Genomic DNA, 19842 nt, shown 5'->3' on the forward strand with positions numbered 1-19842 from the left:
GTGGCCGGCACAAGAAGGTGAGGGATATCTGTACCGTGGAATATGACGCAGCCCTCAAGAAGGAGCCGCCATCGCCATGGGCCGCAAGGTCAGACGGACCCACAGAAGGGTCCGCTCAGTGAAGTGAGTCGCTTGGATCGGGAGAAAGCTCTGTGGACTCTTAACGACGAATACAGACGAATCTATGCGCAAAGGGGAAAGCGACCTGGAGACCCCGAAAACGTACATAGGGCTACCCAAGGGGAAAGGCAGGGAGGGACGAAGTTGAAGTCGGATCAAGAGATAGGAAAGACTGTGCTTACAGTAGAAGAGCAACAGAGCTTTCCTCTGTAGCAGGAGAAGTGTATCTGTATCTCGCCTTCACCTACACTGGAAGACCACCTGGCAAAGAACAGGGGACTGAATCACTTTGCCGGGCACCTGAGACTCACCCAGGAATGTGAATCCGTTCTACTTGTGTTCGAAGAAGCAGAAAAAGGAGCAGGCCGTGGCTTGACGCGGGGGGTGGGGGGAGGCAGGCCAGTGGGACAGATGCAAAGGCAGGTTCCTTGGCAAGAGTGGGATTTGGAACGGCTCAGGGAGGAACGGGGCGTGGGGGGCGGGGTGTGTGGAGATGGGGGAGGCGGGGAGCTGGGGGTGGGATGGGTGCATGTGGGGGAGTAGGGGGACGGTGAGGCTGCAGGCTGAGGTGGGGGTGCTCTTGGGGCAGGGCTGATGCTGAGGTGAGGCGCGCAAGAGGGTTTCAGGGGGAAGGGGTGGTGTTTGAGGCGGTGAGGGCGTTGCTGTTGGAAACCTGTTTCTGCCGAGGCCAGGCCCGAGGGCGAGGGCCGGCAGCTGGTGGACTTCTTTGGAACTCGTCCTGCAAGACGTGGTCCAGGGACCCTGCAGGCAAAAGGGAGGTATGCTTGCCAGATGTGGCAGCTCCCTTGCTCCTGGCTGTGCAAACGTAGTGTGATTGATTTCTCTCGGAGTGTGGGGAGAGTGAGGCAGGGAGCTTGGAGACGGACGTTGTGAAAGATGAAGTGTGGTGCGGGCGGCTGCCAGCGGTGGGGTATTCCTGCCAGTGCAGTCCCCGAGCCCTCGGCTGGGTCCGGGTGAGGACGCGAGCAAACACAAGAAAGGTGCCTGGACGCACGGGCGGCTGAGCCCGCAGGGTTTGGGGCCACGAAGGCTTGGCAGCAGGGCCTTTTGTGGGTGAGGTGGGGAGGGGTCCTGGGCGTCTGTGTGGGAGAGGCAGCGGGCGGCAGGTAGCCAGCCAGCGTTTGCAGGAGCGCTGCCTCGAGCGCGTTTCAGCGGGCAGACCTAGTTGGGCTCTGGGGCCGCACCGTGGGACCAAAAGGGGACGCTGGGGCTGCATGGGCCGGGAATCGAACCCGGGCCTCCCGCGTGGCAGGCGAGAATTCTACCACTGAACCACCCATGCACCGGTGGCCAGCGCCGCCCGTCGCTGCCCCTCAGGCGCTGGCCGCCACCCGCCCGCCGCTGCTCACTGCTCGCCCGTGGGCATCTCTCTGCCCCGTTGCAGCGGGAGACGACGGGCGGGCGACCTGTAAGACAGGATCCGGGCACGTGCAGGACCCCGGGGCGCGCCGCTCTCGGAGGGAGCCCGGCGCGACGGGACGCGGGCCCACGCGGCCCGTCCCGCGCCTTCTGCGCCGACCACGGCCGCCGCGACCCTGTCGGTGTCGCGTGAGGGCGCCGGGAGCCGACGCCGTCTGCCCGGCGCCGGGATCCCTGTCAGGTGCAGGCGCTGCGTGGTCGCTGCGGCCGCGCGCAGACGTGCCTCTCAGCGACCGCCGGGTCCCGACCCAAAGTCCCTCTGGCGGGCTGGCTTTCCGGCCGTGCCGGGGTGGGGCGTGCGAGAGCGGGCGGGGGAAGGGACGCCGGGCTCGGTCTGTGCGGGAAGCGCGAGCGCGGGAGGGCGACGCCTCCGAGCGCCTCCGCCACCGCCCCCTACCCGCCCTCCCCCCGCCATCCCATCCTTAGACCCGCGCTCAGGCCCAGGGACCCAAAGGCGTGTGAGCCTGGCTCCCGCGCTCTGGCCGACCGCGCTCCCGGGGTCCGGCTCTGACGGGGTGGTGGTGGTGAGCAGGGGCCCTTTGGCAGCGCGGCTCCTGGCTCGGGGACTGCGGGCTGAGAGGCAGGGAGCGCGCCAGGGCGGGCTTGGCTCCGGCCGGGGCAGCGGCTTCCCACGGGAACGGGCGCCGTGGCGCCGAGGTCGGGGGCGCGGGCCGGGCGCCGGGGGGTGGGCTGGACGGGCACGCAGGGCTTCCGCTCCCTCCCCAGCGGAGCACCCTTCCCGGGACGGACTCGTGCAAGGAAGGCCGGTGTGCGCTGGCCAGCAGGAAGGCTGGATGGCACGCGTCCAGGGCGGGCGGCAGGCAGGTTGCGGCCCGGCCAAGAACGCACGGCGGAGAAGGGTCGAGGGCACGCGGCAGCCCCTTGGCGGGCAAGGCGGGGGCTCGGCCGCCTCGCTGTGGCTGGGGAGCGCAGGCGGGCCGGCGGGGCGGGCGCGGAGGACGGGGTGCCGGCCTGGCGGGAGAGCTGGCGGGGGCAGCCGTGGAAGCAAGGCTGCGAGGGCGAGTAGGCCGTTCCCCGGGCAGAAGTCGGAGCGCCGGCGAAGGGAGGAGGGCTTGCCACCCGCCGCGGGGCTGCGTGCTTCGGCGCGGCCGGGGGCGGGGCGCGGCGGGGCTGTGGGAGTGGAAGTGGGAGGGTGGGCGAGTGTGGGCCAGGGGGAGGCAGGGAGGCAGGAAAAGCAGCAGCTGCAGCTGCAGCCAGCTGGCGAGGAAAGATGCGCTGAGAAGGACTGAAGGTGCCTTCTGTGGGGGTGCAGGTGGCGGCGGGAGGGCGTGTGTGGAGAAAGGCAGTGGCGCGCGGAGGACGGGTGCGTTTGTCCGGCGGGCCAAAAGGCTGGCTTGTCAGGAGTGGGATTCGAACCCACGCCTCCAGAGGAGACTGCGACCTGAACGCAGCGCCTTAGACCGCTCGGCCATCCTGACGGCGGGCCTGGCTGGGCGCGTGGCCGCTCGCCTGGCTGGGACCCGACGCGGCGCGAGCACCGGCGCCCTTGGCGGGCCGCGGGCGGCGCCACGCCAGGCAGGCAGGCAGGCAGGCAGGCGGGCGGGCGTCCGGAGTGGGGGTCGACGGAGCCGGCGCGCGGCGGCCGGCCGAGGCGCCTGGCTCCGCCGCCGCTCGCGCCGCGGACCCAGAGGGCCCTGGGCGGGCCGGCCCCTCCCCACCCGCGCCTGTCCTGGCCCGACGCTGGCCGGCGCGCGCCCACCGTGTCGTCGCAGCCCCGCTTGCCTTCTCGCGCCCCCTTCTCCCGGCGGAACGCCCGCGTTGGAGGCAAGAGGCGGCGCGCTGGGGAGGGTCCAGTGCCCCGGGGGTCCGGGTCCCTGTCGGGGTGGCGGGCTGCCGCTGTGACCGAGGCGGTTGGTCTGGTGCGCGGTTGGGTCGGGACCCGTGGTGGCCGGCGGCCCGTGCTGGGCAAGGGGAGGCGTGGGCAGGCAGCCCGAGAGCCCGAGGGCGGCCGGGCGGCAGGACGGTCGCCGCCGTCCTCGTTAGTATAGTGGTGAGTATCCCCGCCTGTCACGCGGGAGACCGGGGTTCGATTCCCCGACGGGGAGGCAACACACCCTTTTTGGTGGCCGCGGTCGCTCTCTGTCCTGCCGCCAGGCCCCGGAGGGCCCTTCGCCTCCTCCCGACGTCTTTGGGCGAGGCGCCAGGGCGCCGCCGACGGCGGTGCCCGGCCTAGCTCCCGGCGACCCCCTCTGCCCGTGCAGCGCTCCAGCCTGAGCCCTTTGTCGTCGGCGGGCGCACGGTCGCCACGGCGGAGCGAGGGCCTCCTTGGCGACCCCACGGCCTTGCCCGACCATAGCCGGATCTGGCGGCCGGCCGGCCGCCCGCCCACGCGCCGACCCCCAGTGGCTGCCTGAGTGGGCTCGTAGGCTCGCGACGGCCCCGCCGCGTGCAGGCAGGTGGGTCCCGTGTCCCCTTGTCGTCGTGGGAAGTGGCCTCGCCCAGCGCCCGGTGGAGTAGCGCTTTGGCCAGCTGGGTGCTGGAAGCTGCGCGCCCCGCGTTGCCCGCCGGGGGTGAGGGCGGGGAGGCGTTGGCGGGCCGCGGCGGGGAGCGAAGGGCCGGAGGGCCGCAAGGCCGCGGGGGCGCCGCCCTGGGGCGGTGGGGCCGGTGGATTCCCGGCGACCGCGTGGCGCTGGCGCGCTCGGGGCGCCGCGTGGCTGCTGGGAGCGCCGGCGGCGGCGGCGCAAGCCTCCGGCTGACGGGGCGTCGGGGCAGGGATGCGGAGGCGGCGGCGAGAGTATGCTGGGGCGAGCCCGGGGCCGGCGTCTGGCGGCCGCCCGGGCTGTGGAGCGTTGGTGGTATAGTGGTGAGCATAGCTGCCTTCCAAGCAGTTGACCCGGGTTCGATTCCCGGCCAACGCAGCGGGCCGACCTTTTGCTGAGTTCCAGCGCTCTCCCGGCAGGGGCGTTCGGGGGACAGAGAGGTGGGAGCAGGGAGCCAGCCCGCTGGCCGGCGGCTTTTGGCGTGTGTGCGAGAAGCCGGCGGCGCGCGCGGTGTTTTGAGGGTGCTGAAAGCAAGACGGCACGGCAGGGCAGGCGGCTGCACTTGCAAAGGCCGGGTGTGGGCAGCAAGGTGGCACGGGCGGGTGGCATGGAGGCGCGGGGCTCACCAGGAGCAGGCGAGGGCTGAACCCCGACGCTCCCTGGTGGTCTAGTGGTTAGGATTCGGCGCTCTCATCGCCGCGGCCCGGGTTCGATTCCCGGTCAGGGAAGCCTTTCTTCTTCCTCTCCGCCTGCCACCTGCCCACGTCCTCGCTGGACACCCTGCCACCCTTTTCTTAGCCTACGCTTGCTCAGCGCTGCGCCAGAGGCCCCCGGGACCCTGCCCATCCAGCCCCAGCACGATTCAGGCCACCTCCGCCGTCCCGCGGGGCAAAGGTTTTGGCCGCAGTGGCAACCTCGCGCCGCTTCCACCACGACGCGCCTGAGGCCTCCCATCCACCAGCCCCCCCCCCCCCAACCCCACCCCCCGCCTCCCTCCCTCCTGAGGGGCTGCGGCTGCTGCCCCTGGTGGTGGCGGTGATGCTCCTGGGCTTGTGCTGGTTCTCCTGCTGTGGGTGGTGGTGAGGAGGTGGGCTTGGATAGGGCCGGCGGCGGTAGGGTGGGGGTAGGGCTGGGGGTAGGGGCGTGGGCTGTGGCGGTCGCCAGCTGGGGGCCAGCAGCGGCAGGGGCGGTGGCCACAGCCGAAGGTGAGCGAGGGGGATCTGCCTCTGGGAGTGGGGGCCGTGGCCACGGACCGCCTGCCTTGTCGTGTCTCTCATGCCAGCCACCTCTCTGGGCGGCTTGGCCAGTGCGCGCCAGGTCCCGGGCTGGCTGTGACTCCCGTGTGCCGCTGGCGACTCCAAGAGGGTTCTGGTCTTGAGTGGGCTCTGGGAGGCGGACCACGGTGCCCGGGAGGCATGGGTAGCAGTTCAGTCGCCCGGGGGCAGCGATGCCTGCCAGGGAGGACAACCCGACCATCGTGCTGTTTCCCTTGCCTGACCACAGCTCTCAATCCTACTGGACTGAGGCAAGATTTACCCAGGCCTCCCTCCCCCACTCGTAACCAAAGGTGGGCACTCGGGTGCACACACACACACACACACACACACACACAGAGCGCCCTCCAAACTGTCTATCCAGGATCCACTCCATCCCTCTCCCCACCCTGTCACCGTCTTCCCCTAGGAACTCTGCGCGAGGGTGATCCTCCAGCACAGTCTCCTCTTGGCCCCGTCTCGGCTGGTCTATCCCCAAAGGGTTTCACGTCTGTTCAAGGACTGTGTCCTTCGGAGGGGAAGTGGACGGCAGACGAAAGGCACCAACGTGCGGCGAGGGCGGCACACTCGGGTGCGATGGCACAAAGGCGAGTGCCCTGTGGGAAAGGAGCCCCCGTGGCCCGACGTGTGCTTGCCGTCGCCAAAGGAGGTTTCCTCGAGGCCCCTGCCGGGGCTGTGGGCGTCAGAGTGCATGGGGGAGAGTATCGGAGGAAGGTGCTTGGGGCCATGGCTGGTGGGCGCCCCACGTGGATCAGGGACCCGGGCAGGGCGATCGCGAGCAGAGGGCGCGGCGGCGAGCAGGGAGCTGGGAGGCAGGCCCCGGGGTGCTTGGTCGGGGCGTCTGCATGGACGGCCGGCGGGAAGGGGCGGCGTGGGGCTCTCGGGGACCTGGCCGAAAGATCGGCAGGCCACTCGAGCAGGGCCTCTACAGAAGCATGGGCGCGGCGGCGAAGCCGTGCCAGGCACATGTGAGAGGCTGGGACGGATCTGCGGTAGGTAGGGGTGGGCGTGGGGGTTGGGCTGGGGCTGCGGAGCCAGAGGGAGGCCCGCACTGGTGAACGCCAGGGCAGGGCAGGCCAGGGCAGGACGTGTGAGGGATAGCCCGAGCTCCAGGGGGATGTTGGGTGGGGAGGTGGGGCCGAGCCTGGAGTCTGGCGGGAAAGGCAGAGGGCAGGCCGTGACAGTGACGGGGCTGTGGCGTGAGGAAGATGGCGGGTGAGCACTCCATTTGGGTCGGGTGGCGGGTGAGCGGGGGCGAGCCACACTGGTGCTCGGTGCCACAGGCTGCTCAGGCTCGGCGGCGGGCTGTGGCTCTGGGCGGAGGCTAGGACGCAGGCAAGCGAAGGACAGAAACGGAGCGCCAGCGCCAGCTGGGGGCCAGACCCGGTCCGAGATGGGTGGGCCCACCGTACCGCCCCAGAGACCAAAGTCACCACCCATCGGGAGGGAGTGTCCAGTGTCGGGGGTGACACTGCTGGGGCCTCAGGGTGGGATGGGGCGGGGGTGGCTGGCAGCGCAGGTGGCTGTGATTTCATGAGGGCCAAGGAGAGCTCCCATGTGACCGGGCACAGTCAGCCCTCCAGGGTACACGCCCGCAGAGGGCAAACCTCGGGGAGGTCTGAGGGTCCGGACACCGCCACCGCCTCGGCAGCACCGCCTGCCAGGGCCCGTACACGGAGCAAACCCCAGCGCCCAGCCACACACGGCGGGCCCAAGAAGGGGTGGCATCGATGCAGCATGGCGCCATCACTCAGGCACCAGAAACACGTCAAGAATTGCCAGTTGTCACAAGCAATGATGCAGCTGGAGACTCTTACACTCGGCAGAGAATGTCAGACCGCGTTGGACCGAGGCATGTGGAGCATGGAAAATAATACAAAACGAAGCTATTTGCCAGGAGAAACCGACTCACGCAGAAACCCACCTTAGGGTAACGCAAGCGGAAAGGCAGCGCTGGAGGGATGACTGGGGAGCTGCAACGCACAGATACGCAGGACCCTGTCTAAAGGGAGAAGCGCCAAGGTTATCCAGTTCAACACAGGGAATCAGCGTCAGTGCCCTGGAGTAACCTCAAGTGGAAGAGAATCTGAAACCATATATGACACTCGAGATCTGCACAAGCAAAACAGGATCACACTGCGGTCCACCGGAAACCAGCACAATATTGGGAATCCACTGTACTTCCGCAACAACCGTGACTACGACGTCGGAGTAAGCTTTCAAAAGAAAACTAACTCAGCAGGCAATGAAGTCAGCGGAAAACAGGTGAGCTATGCCAACCCCACCCTGGGTACATATCCACGAAAGGCGCAGCTCTTCATTCGGAAAGACACATGCAACCCCCACAGTCACAGCAGCACCGTTTGCCATAGCCGAGACGTGGAGAAAACCCTAGTGCCCATCCCCAAAGGCTCAGCCACCAAGATGCAGTATCAGAGAAAGGGAGAGAATGGGATGTCACCGAGCCGTCCACAAGAGGCAGATAGTGTCACTGGCAGCAACGGCGGCTGGAGCTGCAGAATATTACCCTTGGTGAGGGAAGTCAAACAGACAAGGTCACGGATGGGTGGACTCTAAAGTGTTGTACAAATGAATCCCTGGGCCAACCAGCCACAGACTCTCAGACACAGGAAAGCCGCTTGGGGCTTCCCAAGGGCGCAGTCAGGGACCGAGGGATGAATGAGGAGCCGGGCTCAACGGATCAACCGTACCAGTACTGCGTAGGAAGGGGAGGAGGAACAAGGACACGCGGGATACCGCAGGGAATGAGATCCCATATGCTGTCATCACCCGCAATGGAAACGAGCTGAACACATGAGCCCCCCCTCCCACCCACCCACAGACAGGACTGAACCCCAACGCTGTACAGCGGAAACGCACACCAGGTTGTAGATCAACTACGCTTCCAGGACAAGTGCTACTCCGTCGAAGTCAGTCAGTCGAGGATCAGTCCAGCAATAGGAAAAAGAAGAGCTTCCATTATGATCCAGGAAAGCCAACCCTGGGCACGCGTCGGGAAAAGACGACAAATACCCCTAATGGGGAGAGATGCAGGCATCCCCCAGGGTCACCGCAGCCCTCTGTGCCGGAGCCGAGACCCGCGGGAAACGCCCAAGTGCCCGTCGGCACGTGGCCGGCACAAGAAGGTGAGGGATATCTGTACCGTGGAATATGACGCAGCCCTCAAGAAGGAGCCGCCATCGCCATGGGCCGCAAGGTCAGACGGACCCACAGAAGGGTCCGCTCAGTGAAGTGAGTCGCTTGGATCGGGAGAAAGCTCTGTGGACTCTTAACGACGAATACAGACGAATCTATGCGCAAAGGGGAAAGCGACCTGGAGACCCCGAAAACGTACATAGGGCTACCCAAGGGGAAAGGCAGGGAGGGACGAAGTTGAAGTCGGATCAAGAGATAGGAAAGACTGTGCTTACAGTAGAAGAGCAACAGAGCTTTCCTCTGTAGCAGGAGAAGTGTATCTGTATCTCGCCTTCACCTACACTGGAAGACCACCTGGCAAAGAACAGGGGACTGAATCACTTTGCCGGGCACCTGAGACTCACCCAGGAATGTGAATCCGTTCTACTTGTGTTCGAAGAAGCAGAAAAAGGAGCAGGCCGTGGCTTGAAGCGGGGGGTGGGGGGAGGCAGGCCAGTGGGACAGATGCAAAGGCAGGTTCCTTGGCAAGAGTGGGATTTGGAACGGCTCAGGGAGGAACGGGGCGTGGGGGGCGGGGTGTGTGGAGATGGGGGAGGCGGGGAGCTGGGGGTGGGATGGGTGCATGTGGGGGAGTAGGGGGACGGTGAGGCTGCAGGCTGAGGTGGGGGTGCTCTTGGGGCAGGGCTGATGCTGAGGTGAGGCGCGCAAGAGGGTTTCAGGGGGAAGGGGTGGTGTTTGAGGCGGTGAGGGCGTTGCTGTTGGAAACCTGTTTCTGCCGAGGCCAGGCCCGAGGGCGAGGGCCGGCAGCTGGTGGACTTCTTTGGAACTCGTCCTGCAAGACGTGGTCCAGGGACCCTGCAGGCAAAAGGGAGGTATGCTTGCCAGATGTGGCAGCTCCCTTGCTCCTGGCTGTGCAAACGTAGTGTGATTGATTTCTCTCGGAGTGTGGGGAGAGTGAGGCAGGGAGCTTGGAGACGGACGTTGTGAAAGATGAAGTGTGGTGCGGGCGGCTGCCAGCGGTGGGGTATTCCTGCCAGTGCAGTCCCCGAGCCCTCGGCTGGGTCCGGGTGAGGACACGAGCAAACACAAGAAAGGTGCCTGGACGCACGGGCGGCTGAGCCCGCAGGGTTTGGGGCCACGAAGGCTTGGCAGCAGGGCCTTTTGTGGGTGAGGTGGGGAGGGGTCCTGGGCGTCTGTGTGGGAGAGGCAGCGGGCGGCAGGTAGCCAGCCAGCGTTTGCAGGAGCGCTGCCTCGAGCGCGTTTCAGCGGGCAGACCTAGTTGGGCTCTGGGGCCGCACCGTGGGACCAAAAGGGGACGCTGGGGCTGCATGGGCCGGGAATCGAACCCGGGCCTCCCGCGTGGCAGGCGAGAATTCTACCACTGAACCACCCATGCACCGGTGGCCAGCGCCGCCCGTCGCTGCCCCTCAGGCGCTGGCCGCCACCCGCCCGCCGCTGCTCACTGCTCGCCCGTGGGCATCTCTCTGCCCCGTTGCAGCGGGAGACGACGGGCGGGCGACCTGTAAGACAGGATCCGGGCACGTGCAGGACCCCGGGGCGCGCCGCTCTCGGAGGGAGCCCGGCGCGACGGGACGCGGGCCCACGCGGCCCGTCCCGCGCCTTCTGCGCCGACCACGGCCGCCGCGACCCTGTCGGTGTCGCGTGAGGGCGCCGGGAGCCGACGCCGTCTGCCCGGCGCCGGGATCCCTGTCAGGTGCAGGCGCTGCGTGGTCGCTGCGGCCGCGCGCAGACGTGCCTCTCAGCGACCGCCGGGTCCCGACCCAAAGTCCCTCTGGCGGGCTGGCTTTCCGGCCGTGCCGGGGTGGGGCGTGCGAGAGCGGGCGGGGGAAGGGACGCCGGGCTCGGTCTGTGCGGGAAGCGCGAGCGCGGGAGGGCGACGCCTCCGAGCGCCTCCGCCACCGCCCCCTACCCGCCCTCCCCCCGCCATCCCATCCTTAGACCCGCGCTCAGGCCCAGGGACCCAAAGGCGTGTGAGCCTGGCTCCTGCGCTCTGGCCGACCGCGCTCCCGGGGTCCGGCTCTGACGGGGTGGTGGTGGTGAGCAGGGGCCCTTTGGCAGCGCGGCTCCTGGCTCGGGGACTGCGGGCTGAGAGGCAGGGAGCGCGCCAGGGCGGGCTTGGCTCCGGCCGGGGCAGCGGCTTCCCACGGGAACGGGCGCCGTGGCGCCGAGGTCGGGGGCGCGGGCCGGGCGCCGGGGGGTGGGCTGGACGGGCACGCAGGGCTTCCGCTCCCTCCCCAGCGGAGCACCCTTCCCGGGACGGACTCGTGCAAGGAAGGCCGGTGTGCGCTGGCCAGCAGGAAGGCTGGATGGCACGCGTCCAGGGCGGGCGGCAGGCAGGTTGCGGCCCGGCCAAGAACGCACGGCGGAGAAGGGTCGAGGGCACGCGGCAGCCCCTTGGCGGGCAAGGCGGGGGCTCGGCCGCCTCGCTGTGGCTGGGGAGCGCAGGCGGGCCGGCGGGGCGGGCGCGGAGGACGGGGTGCCGGCCTGGCGGGAGAGCTGGCGGGGGCAGCCGTGGAAGCAAGGCTGCGAGGGCGAGTAGGCCGTTCCCCGGGCAGAAGTCGGAGCGCCGGCGAAGGGAGGAGGGCTTGCCACCCGCCGCGGGGCTGCGTGCTTCGGCGCGGCCGGGGGCGGGGCGCGGCGGGGCTGTGGGAGTGGAAGTGGGAGGGTGGGCGAGTGTGGGCCAGGGGGAGGCAGGGAGGCAGGAAAAGCAGCAGCTGCAGCTGCAGCCAGCTGGCGAGGAAAGATGCGCTGAGAAGGACTGAAGGTGCCTTCTGTGGGGGTGCAGGTGGCGGCGGGAGGGCGTGTGTGGAGAAAGGCAGTGGCGCGCGGAGGACGGGTGCGTTTGTCCGGCGGGCCAAAAGGCTGGCTTGTCAGGAGTGGGATTCGAACCCACGCCTCCAGGGGAGACTGCGACCTGAACGCAGCGCCTTAGACCGCTCGGCCATCCTGACGGCGGGCCTGGCTGGGCGCGTGGCCGCTCGCCTGGCTGGGACCCGACGCGGCGCGAGCACCGGCGCCCTTGGCGGGCCGCGGGCGGCGCCACGCCAGGCAGGCAGGCAGGCAGGCAGGCGGGCGGGCGTCCGGAGTGGGGGTCGACGGAGCCGGCGCGCGGCGGCCGGCCGAGGCGCCGGGCTCCGCCGCCGCTCGCGCCGCGGACCCAGAGGGCCCTGGGCGGGCCGGCCCCTCCCCACCCGCGCCTGTCCTGGCCCGACGCCGGCCGGCGCGCGCCCACCGTGTCGTCGCAGCCCCGCTTGCCTTCTCGCGCCCCCTTCTCCCGGCGGAACGCCCGCGTTGGAGGCAAGAGGCGGCGCGCTGGGGAGGGTCCAGTGCCCCGGGGGTCCGGGTCCCTGTCGGGGTGGCGGGCTGCCGCTGTGACCGAGGCGGTTGGTCTGGTGCGCGGTTGGGTCGGGACCCGTGGTGGCCGGCGGCCCGTGCTGGGCAAGGGGAGGCGTGGGCAGGCAGCCCGAGAGCCCGAGGGCGGCCGGGCGGCAGGACGGTCGCCGCCGTCCTCGTTAGTATAGTGGTGAGTATCCCCGCCTGTCACGCGGGAGACCGGGGTTCGATTCCCCGACGGGGAGGCAACACACCCTTTTTGGTGGCCGCGGTCGCTCTCTGTCCTGCCGCCAGGCCCCGGAGGGCCCTTCGCCTCCTCCCGACGTCTTTGGGCGAGGCGCCAGGGCGCCGCCGACGGCGGTGCCCGGCCTAGCTCCCGGCGACCCCCTCTGCCCGTGCAGCGCTCCAGCCTGAGCCCTTTGTCGTCGGCGGGCGCACGGTCGCCACGGCGGAGCGAGGGCCTCCTTGGCGACCCCACGGCCTTGCCCGACCATAGCCGGATCTGGCGGCCGGCCGGCCGCCCGCCCACGCGCCGACCCCCAGTGGCTGCCTGAGTGGGCTCGTAGGCTCGCGACGGCCCCGCCGCGTGCAGGCAGGTGGGTCCCGTGTCCCCTTGTCGTCGTGGGAAGTGGCCTCGCCCAGCGCCCGGTGGAGTAGCGCTTTGGCCAGCTGGGTGCTGGAAGCTGCGCGCCCCGCGTTGCCCGCCGGGGGTGAGGGCGGGGAGGCGTTGGCGGGCCGCGGCGGGGAGCGAAGGGCCGGAGGGCCGCAAGGCCGCGGGGGCGCCGCCCTGGGGCGGTGGGGCCGGTGGATTCCCGGCGACGGCGTGGCGCTGGCGCGCTCGGGGCGCCGCGTGGCTGCTGGGAGCGCCGGCGGCGGCGGCGCAAGCCTCCGGCTGACGGGGCGTCGGGGCAGGGATGCGGAGGCGGCGGCGAGAGTATGCTGGGGCGAGCCCGGGGCCGGCGTCTGGCGGCCGCCCGGGCTGTGGAGCGTTGGTGGTATAGTGGTGAGCATAGCTGCCTTCCAAGCAGTTGACCCGGGTTCGATTCCCGGCCAACGCAGCGGGCCGACCTTTTGCTGAGTTCCAGCGCTCTCCCGGCAGGGGCGTTCGGGGGACAGAGAGGTGGGAGCAGGGAGCCAGCCCGCTGGCCGGCGGCTTTTGGCGTGTGTGCGAGAAGCCGGCGGCGCGCGCGGTGTTTTGAGGGTGCTGAAAGCAAGACGGCACGGCAGGGCAGGCGGCTGCACTTGCAAAGGCCGGGTGTGGGCAGCAAGGTGGCACGGGCAGGTGGCATGGAGGCGCGGGGCTCACCAGGAGCAGGCGAGGGCTGAACCCCGACGCTCCCTGGTGGTCTCGTGGTTAGGATTCGGCGCTCTCATCGCCGCGGCCCGGGTTCGATTCCCGGTCAGGGAAGCCTTTCTTCTTCCTCTCCGCCTGCCACCTGCCCACGTCCTCGCTGGACACCCTGCCACCCTTTTCTTAGCCTACGCTTGCTCAGCGCTGCGCCAGAGGCCCCCGGGACCCTGCCCGTCCAGCCCCAGCACGATTCAGGCCACCTCCGCCGTCCCGCGGGGCAAAGGTTTTGGCCGCAGTGGCAACCTCGCGCCGCTTCCACCACGACGCGCCTGAGGCCTCCCATCCACCAGCCCCCCCCCCCCCCCCAACCCCACCCCCCGCCTCCCTCCCTCCTGAGGGGCTGCGGCTGCTGCCCCTGGTGGTGGCGGTGATGCTCCTGGGCTTGTGCTGGTTCTCCTGCTGTGGGTGGTGGTGAGGAGGTGGGCTTGGATAGGGCCGGCGGCGGTAGGGTGGGGGTAGGGCTGGGGGTAGGGGCGTGGGCTGTGGCGGTCGCCAGCTGGGGGCCAGCAGCGGCAGGGGCGGTGGCCACAGCCGAAGGTGAGCGAGGGGGATCTGCCTCTGGGAGTGGGGGCCGTGGCCACGGACCGCCTGCCTTGTCGTGTCTCTCATGCCAGCCACCTCTCTGGGCGGCTTGGCCAGTGCGCGCCAGGTCCCGGGCTGGCTGTGACTCCCGTGTGCCGCTGGCGACTCCAAGAGGGTTCTGGTCTTGAGTGGGCTCTGGGAGGCGGACCACGGTGCCCGGGAGGCATGGGTAGCAGTTCAGTCGCCCGGGGGCAGCGATGCCTGCCAGGGAGGACAACCCGACCATCGTGCTGTTTCCCTTGCCTGACCACAGCTCTCAATCCTACTGGACTGAGGCAAGATTTACCCAGGCCTCCCTCCCCCACTCGTAACCAAAGGTGGGCACTCGGGTGCACACACACACACACACACACACACACACAGAGCGCCCTCCAAACTGTCTATCCAGGATCCACTCCATCCCTCTCCCCACCCTGTCACCGTCTTCCCCTAGGAACTCTGCGCGAGGGTGATCCTCCAGCACAGTCTCCTCTTGGCCCCGTCTCGGCTGGTCTATCCCCAAAGGGTTTCACGTCTGTTCAAGGACTGTGTCCTTCGGAGGGGAAGTGGACGGCAGACGAAAGGCACCAACGTGCGGCGAGGGCGGCACACTCGGGTGCGATGGCACAAAGGCGAGTGCCCTGTGGGAAAGGAGCCCCCGTGGCCCGACGTGTGCTTGCCGTCGCCAAAGGAGGTTTCCTCGAGGCCCCTGCCGGGGCTGTGGGCGTCAGAGTGCATGGGGGAGAGTATCGGAGGAAGGTGCTTGGGGCCATGGCTGGTGGGCGCCCCACGTGGATCAGGGACCCGGGCAGGGCGATCGCGAGCAGAGGGCGCGGCGGCGAGCAGGGAGCTGGGAGGCAGGCCCCGGGGTGCTTGGTCGGGGCGTCTGCATGGACGGCCGGCGGGAAGGGGCGGCGTGGGGCTCTCGGGGACCTGGCCGAAAGATCGGCAGGCCACTCGAGCAGGGCCTCTACAGAAGCATGGGCGCGGCGGCGAAGCCGTGCCAGGCACATGTGAGAGGCTGGGACGGATCTGCGGTAGGTAGGGGTGGGCGTGGGGGTTGGGCTGGGGCTGCGGAGCCAGAGGGAGGCCCGCACTGGTGAACGCCAGGGCAGGGCAGGCCAGGGCAGGACGTGTGAGGGATAGCCCGAGCTCCAGGGGGATGTTGGGTGGGGAGGTGGGGCCGAGCCTGGAGTCTGGCGGGAAAGGCAGAGGGCAGGCCGTGACAGTGACGGGGCTGTGGCGTGAGGAAGATGGCGGGTGAGCACTCCATTTGGGTCGGGTGGCGGGTGAGCGGGGGCGAGCCACACTGGTGCTCGGTGCCACAGGCTGCTCAGGCTCGGCGGCGGGCTGTGGCTCTGGGCGGAGGCTAGGACGCAGGCAAGCGAAGGACAGAAACGGAGCGCCAGCGCCAGCTGGGGGCCAGACCCGGTCCGAGATGGGTGGGCCCACCGTACCGCCCCAGAGACCAAAGTCACCACCCATCGGGAGGGAGTGTCCAGTGTCGGGGGTGACACTGCTGGGGCCTCAGGGTGGGATGGGGCGGGGGTGGCTGGCAGCGCAGGTGGCTGTGATTTCATGAGGGCCAAGGAGAGCTCCCATGTGACCGGGCACAGTCAGCCCTCCAGGGTACACGCCCGCAGAGGGCAAACCTCGGGGAGGTCTGAGGGTCCGGACACCGCCACCGCCTCGGCAGCACCGCCTGCCAGGGCCCGTACACGGAGCAAACCCCAGCGCCCAGCCACACACGGCGGGCCCAAGAAGGGGTGGCATCGATGCAGCATGGCGCCATCACTCAGGCACCAGAAACACGTCAAGAATTGCCAGTTGTCACAAGCAATGATGCAGCTGGAGACTCTTACACTCGGCGGAGAATGTCAGACCGCGTTGGACCGAGGCATGTGGAGCATGGAAAATAATACAAAACGAAGCTATTTGCCAGGAGAAACCGACTCACGCAGAAACCCACCTTAGGGTAACGCAAGCGGAAAGGCAGCGCTGGAGGGATGACTGGGGAGCTGCAACGCACAGATACGCAGGACCCTGTCTAAAGGGAGAAGCGCCAAGGTTATCCAGTTCAACACAGGGAATCAGCGTCAGTGCCCTGGAGTAACCTCAAGTGGAAGAGAATCTGAAACCATATATGACACTCGAGATCTGCACAAGCAAAACAGGATCACACTGCGGTCCACCGGAAACCAGCACAATATTGGGAATCCACTGTACTTCCGCAACAACCGTGACTACGACGTCGGAGTAAGCTTTCAAAAGAAAACTAACTCAGCAGGCAATGAAGTCAGCGGAAAACAGGTGAGCTATGCCAACCCCACCCTGGGTACATATCCACGAAAGGCGCAGCTCTTCATTCGGAAAGACACATGCAACCCCCACAGTCACAGCAGCACCGTTTGCCATAGCCGAGACGTGGAGAAAACCCTAGTGCCCATCCCCAAAGGCTCAGCCACCAAGATGCAGTATCAGAGAAAGGGAGAGAATGGGATGTCACCGAGCCGTCCACAAGAGGCAGATAGTGTCACTGGCAGCAACGGCGGCTGGAGCTGCAGAATATTACCCTTGGTGAGGGAAGTCAAACAGACAAGGTCACGGATGGGTGGACTCTAAAGTGTTGTACAAATGAATCCCTGGGCCAACCAGCCACAGACTCTCAGACACAGGAAAGCCGCTTGGGGCTTCCCAAGGGCGCAGTCAGGGACCGAGGGATGAATGAGGAGCCGGGCTCAACGGATCAACCGTACCAGTACTGCGTAGGAAGGGGAGGAGGAACAAGGACACGCGGGATACCGCAGGGAATGAGATCCCATATGCTGTCATCACCCGCAATGGAAACGAGCTGAACACATGAGCCCCCCCTCCCACCCACCCACAGACAGGACTGAACCCCAACGCTGTACAGCGGAAACGCACACCAGGTTGTAGATCAACTACGCTTCCAGGACAAGTGCTACTCCGTCGAAGTCAGTCAGTCGAGGATCAGTCCAGCAATAGGAAAAAGAAGAGCTTCCATTATGATCCAGGAAAGCCAACCCTGGGCACGCGTCGGGAAAAGACGACAAATACCCCTAATGGGGAGAGATGCAGGCATCCCCCAGGGTCACCGCAGCCCTCTGTGCCGGAGCCGAGACCCGCGGGAAACGCCCAAGTGCCCGTCGGCACGTGGCCGGCACAAGAAGGTGAGGGATATCTGTACCGTGGAATATGACGCAGCCCTCAAGAAGGAGCCGCCATCGCCATGGGCCGCAAGGTCAGACGGACCCACAGAAGGGTCCGCTCAGTGAAGTGAGTCGCTTGGATCGGGAGAAAGCTCTGTGGACTCTTAACGACGAATACAGACGAATCTATGCGCAAAGGGGAAAGCGACCTGGAGACCCCGAAAACGTACATAGGGCTACCCAAGGGGAAAGGCAGGGAGGGACGAAGTTGAAGTCGGATCAAGAGATAGGAAAGACTGTGCTTACAGTAGAAGAGCAACAGAGCTTTCCTCTGTAGCAGGAGAAGTGTATCTGTATCTCGCCTTCACCTACACTGGAAGACCACCTGGCAAAGAACAGGGGACTGAATCACTTTGCCGGGCACCTGAGACTCACCCAGGAATGTGAATCCGTTCTACTTGTGTTCGAAGAAGCAGAAAAAGGAGCAGGCCGTGGCTTGAAGCGGGGGGTGGGGGGAGGCAGGCCAGTGGGACAGATGCAAAGGCAGGTTCCTTGGCAAGAGTGGGATTTGGAACGGCTCAGGGAGGAACGGGGCGTGGGGGGCGGGGTGTGTGGAGATGGGGGAGGCGGGGAGCTGGGGGTGGGATGGGTGCATGTGGGGGAGTAGGGGGACGGTGAGGCTGCAGGCTGAGGTGGGGGTGCTCTTGGGGCAGGGCTGATGCTGAGGTGAGGCGCGCAAGAGGGTTTCAGGGGGAAGGGGTGGTGTTTGAGGCGGTGAGGGCGTTGCTGTTGGAAACCTGTTTCTGCCGAGGCCAGGCCCGAGGGCGAGGGCCGGCAGCTGGTGGACTTCTTTGGAACTCGTCCTGCAAGACGTGGTCCAGGGACCCTGCAGGCAAAAGGGAGGTATGCTTGCCAGATGTGGCAGCTCCCTTGCTCCTGGCTGTGCAAACGTAGTGTGATTGATTTCTCTCGGAGTGTGGGGAGAGTGAGGCAGGGAGCTTGGAGACGGACGTTGTGAAAGATGAAGTGTGGTGCGGGCGGCTGCCAGCGGTGGGGTATTCCTGCCAGTGCAGTCCCCGAGCCCTCGGCTGGGTCCGGGTGAGGACGCGAGCAAACACAAGAAAGGTGCCTGGACGCACGGGCGGCTGAGCCCGCAGGGTTTGGGGCCACGAAGGCTTGGCAGCAGGGCCTTTTGTGGGTGAGGTGGGGAGGGGTCCTGGGCGTCTGTGTGGGAGAGGCAGCGGGCGGCAGGTAGCCAGCCAGCGTTTGCAGGAGCGCTGCCTCGAGCGCGTTTCAGCGGGCAGACCTAGTTGGGCTCTGGGGCCGCACCGTGGGACCAAAAGGGGACGCTGGGGCTGCATGGGCCGGGAATCGAACCCGGGCCTCCCGCGTGGCAGGCGAGAATTCTACCACTGAACCACCCATGCACCGGTGGCCAGCGCCGCCCGTCGCTGCCCCTCAGGCGCTGGCCGCCACCCGCCCGCCGCTGCTCACTGCTCGCCCGTGGGCATCTCTCTGCCCCGTTGCAGCGGGAGACGACGGGCGGGCGACCTGTAAGACAGGATCCGGGCACGTGCAGGACCCCGGGGCGCGGCGCTCTCGGAGGGAGCCCGGGGCGACGGGACGCGGGCCCACGCGGCCCGTCCCGCGCCTTCTGCGCCGACCACGGCCGCCGCGACCCTGTCGGTGTCGCGTGAGGGCGCCGGGAGCCGACGCCGTCTGCCCGGCGCCGGGATCCCTGTCAGGTGCAGGCGCTGCGTGGTCGCTGCGGCCGCGCGCAGACGTGCCTCTCAGCGACCGCCGGGTCCCGACCCAAAGTCCCTCTGGCGGGCTGGCTTTCCGGCCGTGCCGGGGTGGGGCGTGCGAGAGCGGGCGGGGGAAGGGACGCCGGGCTCGGTCTGTGCGGGAAGCGCGAGCGCGGGAGGGCGACGCCTCCGAGCGCCTCCGCCACCGCCCCCTACCCGCCCTCCCCCCGCCATCCCATCCTTAGACCCGCGCTCAGGCCCAGGGACCCAAAGGCGTGTGAGCCTGGCTCCTGCGCTCTGGCCGACCGCGCTCCCGGGGTCCGGCTCTGACGGGGTGGTGGTGGTGAGCAGGGGCCCTTTGGCAGCGCGGCTCCTGGCTCGGGGACTGCGGGCTGAGAGGCAGGGAGCGCGCCAGGGCGGGCTTGGCTCCGGCCGGGGCAGCGGCTTCCCACGGGAACGGGCGCCGTGGCGCCGAGGTCGGGGGCGCGGGCCGGGCGCCGGGGGGTGGGCTGGACGGGCACGCAGGGCTTCCGCTCCCTCCCCAGCGGAGCACCCTTCCCGGGACGGACTCGTGCAAGGAAGGCCGGTGTGCGCTGGCCAGCAGGAAGGCTGGATGGCACGCGTCCAGGGCGGGCGGCAGGCAGGTTGCGGCCCGGCCAAGAACGCACGGCGGAGAAGGGTCGAGGGCACGCGGCAGCCCCTTGGCGGGCAAGGCGGGGGCTCGGCCGCCTCGCTGTGGCTGGGGAGCGCAGGCGGGCCGGCGGGGCGGGCGCGGAGGACGGGGTGCCGGCCTGGCGGGAGAGCTGGCGGGGGCAGCCGTGGAAGCAAGGCTGCGAGGGCGAGTAGGCCGTTCCCCGGGCAGAAGTCGGAGCGCCGGCGAAGGGAGGAGGGCTTGCCACCCGCCGCGGGGCTGCGTGCTTCGGCGCGGCCGGGGGCGGGGCGCGGCGGGGCTGTGGGAGTGGAAGTGGGAGGGTGGGCGAGTGTGGGCCAGGGGGAGGCAGGGAGGCAGGAAAAGCAGCAGCTGCAGCTGCAGCCAGCTGGCGAGGAAAGATGCGCTGAGAAGGACTGAAGGTGCCTTCTGTGGGGGTGCAGGTGGCGGCGGGAGGGCGTGTGTGGAGAAAGGCAGTGGCGCGCGGAGGACGGGTGCGTTTGTCCGGCGGGCCAAAAGGC

At 68.3% G+C, this 19842-nt stretch overlaps 11 non-coding genes across 11 annotated transcripts; 6 read left to right on the forward strand and 5 right to left on the reverse strand.

Annotated features, from left to right (window-relative positions):
- Positions 1-1352: 1352 nt before the first annotated feature.
- TRNAG-GCC (transfer RNA glycine (anticodon GCC)) lies at positions 1353-1423 on the reverse strand. The gene has a single exon. It is a non-coding gene; the product is annotated as a tRNA-Gly (tRNA).
- Positions 1424-2916: 1493 nt separating this feature from the next.
- On the reverse strand, positions 2917-2999 carry TRNAL-CAG (transfer RNA leucine (anticodon CAG)). Its single transcript has one exon. It is a non-coding gene; the product is annotated as a tRNA-Leu (tRNA).
- Positions 3000-3554: 555 nt separating this feature from the next.
- On the forward strand, positions 3555-3626 carry TRNAD-GUC (transfer RNA aspartic acid (anticodon GUC)). Its single transcript has one exon. It is a non-coding gene; the product is annotated as a tRNA-Asp (tRNA).
- Positions 3627-4367: 741 nt separating this feature from the next.
- On the forward strand, positions 4368-4439 carry TRNAG-UCC (transfer RNA glycine (anticodon UCC)). The gene has a single exon. It is a non-coding gene; the product is annotated as a tRNA-Gly (tRNA).
- A 278-nt stretch (positions 4440-4717) lies between these two features.
- Positions 4718-4789, forward strand: TRNAE-CUC (transfer RNA glutamic acid (anticodon CUC)). Its single transcript has one exon. It is a non-coding gene; the product is annotated as a tRNA-Glu (tRNA).
- A 5027-nt stretch (positions 4790-9816) lies between these two features.
- TRNAG-GCC (transfer RNA glycine (anticodon GCC)) lies at positions 9817-9887 on the reverse strand. Its single transcript has one exon. It is a non-coding gene; the product is annotated as a tRNA-Gly (tRNA).
- A 1493-nt stretch (positions 9888-11380) lies between these two features.
- TRNAL-CAG (transfer RNA leucine (anticodon CAG)) lies at positions 11381-11463 on the reverse strand. Its single transcript has one exon. It is a non-coding gene; the product is annotated as a tRNA-Leu (tRNA).
- A 555-nt stretch (positions 11464-12018) lies between these two features.
- On the forward strand, positions 12019-12090 carry TRNAD-GUC (transfer RNA aspartic acid (anticodon GUC)). Its single transcript has one exon. It is a non-coding gene; the product is annotated as a tRNA-Asp (tRNA).
- A 741-nt stretch (positions 12091-12831) lies between these two features.
- Positions 12832-12903, forward strand: TRNAG-UCC (transfer RNA glycine (anticodon UCC)). Its single transcript has one exon. It is a non-coding gene; the product is annotated as a tRNA-Gly (tRNA).
- Positions 12904-13181: 278 nt separating this feature from the next.
- Positions 13182-13253, forward strand: TRNAE-CUC (transfer RNA glutamic acid (anticodon CUC)). The gene has a single exon. It is a non-coding gene; the product is annotated as a tRNA-Glu (tRNA).
- A 5030-nt stretch (positions 13254-18283) lies between these two features.
- Positions 18284-18354, reverse strand: TRNAG-GCC (transfer RNA glycine (anticodon GCC)). Its single transcript has one exon. It is a non-coding gene; the product is annotated as a tRNA-Gly (tRNA).
- Positions 18355-19842: the final 1488 nt, after the last annotated feature.

The sequence above is a fragment of the Ovis canadensis genome, chromosome 1, assembly GCF_042477335.2.
Source record: "Ovis canadensis isolate MfBH-ARS-UI-01 breed Bighorn chromosome 1, ARS-UI_OviCan_v2, whole genome shotgun sequence".
Lineage (NCBI taxonomy): Eukaryota > Metazoa > Chordata > Mammalia > Artiodactyla > Bovidae > Ovis > Ovis canadensis.